Consider the following 8,780-nt stretch of genomic DNA (forward strand, 5'->3'; position numbering starts at 1 on the left):
GAGTCGCCTTGATACCGACTCATTAGGTGTTTCGCCATGACGTACGAACGAAACAAAGTTTTTCACGTGCACGCGCAAACCCGGGAGATTTCAAACCTGAGGCCCCGCCCTCTGACGCAGTAACCCAGACACACACACACACACACACACCCACAAACACACGCACACCCACAAACACACGCACACAAACATGCCGGTCGATTGAAGTCACACTGCAGATGGATATATTGAGTCTCTACCCAAAGATGAAACATCAGCATTATAACCAAGCAGTTGGAAACTTCTGGAAGCTACATGCTACAAAGAATACTTCATCTGAGTTTGTTAAAGGAAGGATCAGTAAAGAGTAACTGATGGACGTCAGGATGGGTTTCTTCCTACATTTCTCAAGTGTAAGTACGTGCGGTTAAAGTTGTTGCCTCGTTTACTCTAGCTTGCAAATGTATTTAGTTGTGATTTGTTACTTGTAACCGCGTGTACTGTATCAGGTTAACTGGATATATTATCTTATCGCGTGCAAAGTCACGTTAAAAACGCGACGCGTGCTGTTTGTTTATGGAGCTCCGTGCTAGAGTTCTGCTCCCGCGATTTATTCGGAAATGTATTCCCGCGCCGCAGAAATCTGGCGCGGGGAGAGAGAGGGAGAGAGAGAGAGAGCGAGAGAGAGAGCGAACGAACGAACGAGCTTTGTGTACTTTGTGCTGTGTGTGTGTTTTTATACAGACAGCTTGGCTGTCTGGACTGTATACTGGGTGATATTTGGTTGTGTTCTCCGCTCTAGCGGGACCGGGCGCGGCGGGCAGAAAACGGAGCGGGTTCTCAGGCTAAAACCTGGCGGGTGAGGGCTGAAGCGGGAGCGTTGTCATCCGGAGGTGTGTGTGTGTGTTTTTGTGTGTGTGTGGTATGGCGAGTACACGACTGTCTCCTTCGTTCGGTTATCCGTGGCACTATCCACTCGCCATAGTGTGGCAGCTAAAGTCCACGCCTACACTATCGAGCGTGTATGAACTGTGATTACTTTTTAAATTGCTGATTAGCTATTGGCCATTTCCCTCTCTGACTGAAGGCAGTCGACCAATCGCGACAGACTGTCATCGGTCCAATCAGCGCAGATTAGCTTCGCGCTAAGGAGGGGTTTGGGAACAAATGAATCACTGGACGATTCATACAGGAGTCGCTGGGATAATTAGCTAAAAATAAATGCAGATTATAAGACCATGAAAGTGTTTTTTGACCTTGCATGCATATTAGACTGTTGTTGGAGACCCTTACAACCAAGATATGACCTTATTTCATGTATAATATGGGCTCTTTAACAACATATTCCCCGACTTTGGTCTTTTGAATCTATTACTTGTTCTCAGGTAATGTGTTTTGGCTGAGCGCAAAGATAAGTTAATAATTAATGTAACCACATTCTGTATATTCACTGATCGCTTGCCTTTATTTCCTATTATGTATAAACTTATTGTACATCATACTTTTATAATGGCCATTATTGGTTATTAAAACTGATATTCCGCAAAAGAGAGGGTATGTTTAGCATTATTAATGAAAATTAAAAGAGGCAGTAATGTTACAGGCTCTATTTTGTTATAAATATGCCTACAGTAAAGATGACGCTCTTATATGAATCTACATGATGCATTTCTGCTGTCTTTTAATTTGTTAATATCAAAACAAAAATAGCAGTTCCTTCTATCATGTTTTTATTTTATTGTTAAGATAGTGAAACAATGTATTGGATGATGGGAATAAGGATTTAAAAGTACATTGTTCCCTTTGAAGATTTAAGACAAGTCCTCAAGAGTCTGTTTTCCATATCAAACTTGCGAAGTCTGAACTTACAAGGAGAGGATGCAGGACTGAACTGTGTGTAGGCTACTTAATATTGAGAAAAAGCCCCAGAGAGGCGAATGTCTGCAGCCACGTCTCCATCTTCAGATGTCTCCGTCCCGCCCCTATCCGTACTGAGACAGAGCAGCAGCATTTTAGAATGAAAACGGCCTCTTCAGCGTTTCCAAAACGCTCAGTTTTAGGCACTTGAAAACTCCGTAGTATGGACGGATGGCACAACCGTAGCAAAACTTAGCATTTTCAAACTAAAATGCATTAGTGTAAATGGGGGGGCCTAAGAGGGAAGTTTCAAGAAAGAAACTGAGGGGAAAAAAGAAGTTAACATTTTTTTGTTTGCAGTTTATTTAAGATATATTTAACTATCACACAAAATAACTTGAGATACACTTGTGAGAGTCAGTACACTGCATACAACTCTGTAAACTATATAAACTTACATATAGCAAATCTACTGATAAAAGTACTTATAAATACACTTTACATATAACTAAAGGCAGGGATGTCCAAACTCAGTCCTGGAGGCCCGGTGTCCTAGGGACTATTCCATAAACCAAGCTTACAGAAAAAGCCAGGTTTATTTTGGTAAGTCAGGTTTATTAATGGCGGATTCGGTTTCATAAATCAAGTTTACGATAGTTCAAATTTAGTTACCATGGCAACTTATGCTGGGACACTAGCCTGGTTCGGGGCAGGCTAAGTCTTAAGTTCAAGCCTAATCAAAGTAATGTTAACATTCACCTGCCATATTCTAGTGCCATTTTAATTCACTTAACCTCTTAATAATGATTAAAACTTTAAAGTCACTAAATAGCAAAAAAAAAAAAAAAAAAAAAAAAAAAAAATATATATATATATATATATATATATATATATATATATATATATATATATATATATAAATATATATATATTTTACTTTGCATTGGTACTGAATAATCTAATGTATATGCACAAATCTATTATTGTAAAGCATCCTGTAGAAAATATTAATTTAAAAGAGAAATCTGTGAGGGGGGTTCTTAGCTCTCTCTCGAATATATATATATATACATACATACACTTTTTTTTCGGCTTTGTGCTTTTATTATTCTGGGGTTACCACAGCGCAACGAACAGCCAACTTATACAGCATATGATTTATGCAGCGGACGCCTTCACTGCGAAACATTCATACACACTCATTCACATTCCTACACTATGGACAATTTAGCTTATTCAGTTCATACCATAGCTAGCGCATGCCGCATGTCTTTGGATTTGGGGTAAACCAGAGAACCTGGAGGAAACCCACGCGAGCATGGGGGTAAGAAAGACACTGAATAATTTAAAGAAGAAGACTACATTTCTTAAGTAATGACTTTAAAGCTGTAAAATGAGTTGAATAATCGGGAGATAATCCGTGCTGTGCAGCAGCCTCACTTTAATGTAAAGATATTTTCCCACGGGCCGCGGGAAACAAGTGGCAAAGAGAAAGCAACGATTTGCAGCAGATTCGGGAGCAAATTAAAAATCCCACCGCTTGTGTGTACACGGCTCTTTGTTTATTTTAAACCTATATGCTTACATTTAGAACATTTTGTACATTACAGTGAGCCTGCTATGCATTAAAACTTTTCCTTGCAAGCAAGAATTGAAAGTAAGCGCAAAAGTATTTTGTTTTATGACAAATATTTAATTTCATTTTAATAGGCGTAAATAATAGCCTATGTTTAAAAATATATTGCTACTAATGTAGCCTATTGAACAATCTGCAGTTTCGCGGCTCACTCGCTGTGAACAGCTGTGTCTCATTTCAGATCTCTTTCAGTTCTTGAAGTTGCCATGGTAGCACACAACATAATCGATGTATCTATGCTCGACTTTTAAAGTTTCATGACAGAAACGTGCACGAGCAGTTATCTAGATTATTTAAACTGAACTCAGACTAGTCAGATCAAATGATCTTCAACTTGCTGTTAGGAACCAATTTAAGCATGGACGTTTAGTTCAGCTCATTCAAGTCAGGCTTTTGACTTTAATCACCGCTTTTTTTTTGGCCAGATTGGGTAGAAAAACATGAAAAAAGGAAAATAAAGACTTGTTTAAAAAAGACACAATACAGCACAATATTTCAGTAAATTTAAGACTTTTTAAGGCCTAAAATGTTAAGTCTTTTATGAGAATACTGTAGGTCAAATATCATCAGCTCAGTTAAACCTTCTATTAATTTATTGTTTTTATTTATTTTATATAGCGCCAGTGCTCAAGGACAGTTTAAAAAAAGCAAAAGAACAAGAAAAGCAATAACCTTAAGAAGGTAGAGAAAATGGGAGACTAATAACACAAAAAAGAATGACAAAACACATGAGAACAAGTGATAAAAGAAACTCATTCTTGTCTTTCAATGAGTGCTTATGTGCGTTTAGGAGAACTAGGCAGCACACTCAGGGCTGCAAGATGGATTTAATTCAGTATTCTTATTATAAAAATATATCTGAATGAGGATCAAATGACTGAGTTTGTCTTTGAGTATGAAAATCAACCTGTTTGTTCTTGCAGATCTTCCTGTTTGACTGTGAATGTTTCTTCAATCTTCACATCTTCACTCTCCTCTTTAATAAACGCCATCTTTATAACAGTGTGGAGATCAGTCGCTTCAGCAGGAGTTTTTCTCAGCGTTTTGACACTTTGTCCTGTTTAAAAGGAACAAAACAATAAAAATGTCCTGTTTAAAATAAATAAAACAATGAACAGAAACAAAATAACTTCTCTTCAACACTTGCTTCAACAGTTTCTTTTAATTATCAAAACGAAATCAGGTAAAACATGTCTTTAAAAATAGAGGTAAAATTGGTTTTATATTAACACATTCTGACTTTCCCCTTAATAATATAATTTCATTAAAGTATTCTTTGCAAACTCTAAATAGCGAAATCATATTAGCAGCCAATGGCTATCAAAGTACAGCATTGTTCACAGTCAAATAAACAGTGTTAATGATGTTTATAAGTCACACTTGCATGCTAATTCCAATCAAATATTCAAAGTAATATGGTAAACAATATAGAGACTTCTAAATGAACAAATGTGTGAATATAAAACCAACTTTACCTCTTTCAGAAAAGTTTGGGAAACCCTGCTTTAAAACACTTATTACACCCTTTTCTGTTTCAAACAATAGCCCTCGGCTACTGAGAATAAAATAATACTACACTGTATAAAGGGTTTAAACATTATTTTCAACAGCAGGTAAATAATTTAGCATCGGAAGAAAAAAATCCTAAAACTTTAATTAAATCGGTTTATATCTGTAAACATTTTAAAGCACAAACCTTTCTCCAGTTGAATCATAGCGCTGAAGCGGCGCCGCCTGATGACGTCACACGCCACGCCAAAATAAGAGTCTTTATTTTGTTTTGCTTTTTTGCCACTTACTGTTGCAGTCATGACTTATTGATACATTTCTCCCATGTTTTTCACTTTATACTATTTCTGCTCTCTCTCTTTCTCTCATATTTCACATTTTAGGTGCTTTTTTGGCATGACAAATAACTGTACATTCATATTGCCAAAGCAGTGCAGCGTCACAGCGTACGAACAAGAACAAATATAATACAGAGAAAACACAGAAATAAATAAAATAAAAATAGATTAATAAAATTCAAAATAAATTAATAAAAATAAAAAGATTAATAAAAAATATTAAAAAAAAATAGATTAGATTTCTCTCTCTTACACACACACACACACACACACACACACACACTTCGGTATTTTACAGTTGATCAAAATTTTTTAATTAAACATTTGAAGACAATTTTGTTTCATATAAATTGTTGTCTCTTATTTTCTGTTCCACGTTTCCTGCCATTCTTTGGCAATATCTTCAGTGATAATATTAAATTTACCTTTACTTACAGAAGCATTAAAGTAGTAGTTCACGTAAAAATTACAATTCTGTAATTTACTCATCCTCCACTCGATCCAAACCTGTTTGTAATGACCTCCATCCTCCCTATCCTTAAGTCACCACTAGAGGGCAACGCCTATTTGGCCAGTAATTTGGGTTTAGTAGCTTTCCCTCCAGCACCTCATAATCAGCATTGGCCGGTGTGCAACAGGTGTTTGTTGCCTCACGCTGAAAAATAAATATGAACAGCATACTCTAGCAGCTAAACGAATGAGAACAATTTAGCTCCCCCTTTATGGCAAAGCGGAACGAGGTATGTTTGTTTGTTTAATTGTTTGCTGGTACTTTGTTGTTTATTGAATTGTGCACTGTGTTTGAATGGTGCAATGTGTTTGTATTGTGAATGTCTGTGTATATTATGCTTTACGTTCTTGTGATTGTTTACACTGTGGTTTTTTATTTTCGGTTTGTGTAGTTTTACAGTGTTCTTGTCAACACTGTGACAAGTGAAGCATTTCAGTGTTTCATTCTGTTAAAATAAATCACCTTGCAAGCATCTCTGCCTCCTTCTTTGATGCCATGGGGCTGCTACACTGTGTGAGTTTCTTCTGCTGAATGGAAATGAAGAGAATAGGCTACAGGGTCAAAAAGCAGCCACTATATGGTTCAACAGCTCCTACTTTTTACATGGCTGCTTTTTTCAACATTTTCTGCAGTGTTGGGAGTAATGCGTTACAAAAGTAATGTATTACAGTAATGTATTACATTTTCCTGTAACGCAGTAGTGTAAGGCATTACTAATACATTTTCAGTAATATTTTACTCGGTACATGTTCAGTAATGCGTGCGTTACAACACACTTTTCGCCCGCAAGACATTAACAAATAAAAAATACCGCAGTTCTATTTCCTGTTCGTGGCTAGAGAATATATGCGCGTGCTGTCATTAATCTCCCTCTGGCAATGGGACCTTTTTACTTTGAACACGGAATGATTTCAGCTTCTGAGCTCAAGGTCCGGGGCTATTGGCTCAGCCCGGTTCGCAGTACGCGCAGCGGAAAAGCGGCAAATAGATGAAAATGGCAGAAGACAGTGCATTCGCGAGACGGACGTAAGTGCATATGGCGTTATTTCACTGACAAATGTCGTAAGCTCATTCATGTAATACGAGCGAGTGAACGTGCTGGTATCCTCTGTGGACAAAACTCCTCGCGTTCACTCAACTCTGGCTGGGCTGCTCACGTGCTAACGACCTGCTCTCGCTCCATCAGATGATGCAGACTCAATCTGTGCCTTGTGTTTCCTCTTCCTTTCGTTTTGTTGCTCTCCAGAGATCCTCCTATTTAATTGTTATCCCAAGAATTTTTATATGGTTTATATATTGCTACACTATTTACTTACAGGTTAGGATAAATTCTATAATGTTTTAGGCTAGTATTTACAATGAATGCTTAAGCATACTGTCGTATTAAGAATAGTGAACTCGTAAAATTAAATATAAAGTGTAGTTTTACTACAGTAAAGTGTGGTGAATTGTAGTACAATATACCCCATATTGTAAAAAAAAAAACTACAGCACTGGATCATTTGTTTATATTACACTTCTTGTTTTACCATAGTAACTATAGTATTACCGCAACAGGGTAATTAAAGCACTTAATGACAATATGTGTGTTCAGGGGCCCTGTGGAACAGCTTCTTCTCAAAATGAAGATGATGGCAGGGAAAATGTCCTCCACAATCTCATCAACAATGTGGAAGACAACAGACACTAGTTCACTTTTTTCAGTTGCCATAAAAAATGTGATTAATAATGAGATTTATTTGAAGAGTGAATAGTACAGTAGGCTATAATACCTTATCAAGTTTTTCTATTAGTTAAATTTCTGCTTGCGTTAGTTTTTATTTTTGTCTAATGCTTTTTATTTGAAATATCTCATCATATAACATACAGCCAACAATGTTATGGTTTATTAGATTAAAAATTATAAGTCTATTTTAGTATTTTGGTTATTGTTAATAAATAGTGTACTAATATAATTCATATTAAAAAGCTTGAAAGGAAAAGGGAACACAAGACACAAATTGTGAGTTTGCATATAATCTCACTGAGAGAGCAGTGTACTGATAGCACGCAAGAAAACTTGTGCGTGAGCAGTGCATATTTGAGAGATCGTGAGAATTTGTGCGCGAGCAGCGTATGTGAGAGCTCGCAAGCAGTTTTGTCCACAAACAGAAAATCGGTGCACAAACATTAGAAAGAATGAGAAACAGCTGAGAAAGCTGTTCATCATGCTCACTTTGTGCAGGACGGTTTTGTGTTGTAAACCACTTGAATGTAAAGTAAATACAATAATGGCAACAATAAGAAAAGAAACAAAATCTGCATTTTGTCATGGCATTGGAGTTTACATATCGGCCTGTTGTGTGTAATATGAATATAGCCAAGCCATTCACAGATATTGCCAGATAATCACTTTACCTCTACCATACTTTTAACAGATCATTTGTGATTCTGGCTGTCATCCTTTCTTGCATTGTCTTGAGCCATCACATTTCCAATTATATACTATATTGTTAGTAGCGTGGAGAGGTCAGTCATTCTGCTACATCAAATCACTTTCTACTTGATGTAAAATGCTCATTATAGAACATTATAATTTTATAATGTTAAGTTCTAATTCTGTAGTTATTTTGGTAAAAGTAACTAAGAAGTAATATAAGAGTAATTTAACATATTACAATTCTGAGACAGTAATATTGTAAGGTAAGGGATTACATTTAAATAACAGTAATCTGTAATGTATTACAGTTTGGAAGTAACTTGCACAACACTGTATATATATATATATATATATATATATATATATATATATATATATATATATGTGTGTGTGTATGTGAGTGAGAGAGAGAGGGGGAGAGAAAATGGAAAACGAGGGAGAAATGTATCAATAAGTCATGACTGCAACAGCAAGTGGCAAGAAAAGCAAAACAAAATAAAAGACTTTTATTTTGGCGTAGTGTGACGTCAT

This window comes from Danio rerio, chromosome 4 (genome assembly GCF_052040795.2).
Source record: "Danio rerio strain M-AB ecotype USA chromosome 4, GRCz13ab, whole genome shotgun sequence".
NCBI lineage: Eukaryota > Metazoa > Chordata > Actinopteri > Cypriniformes > Danionidae > Danio > Danio rerio.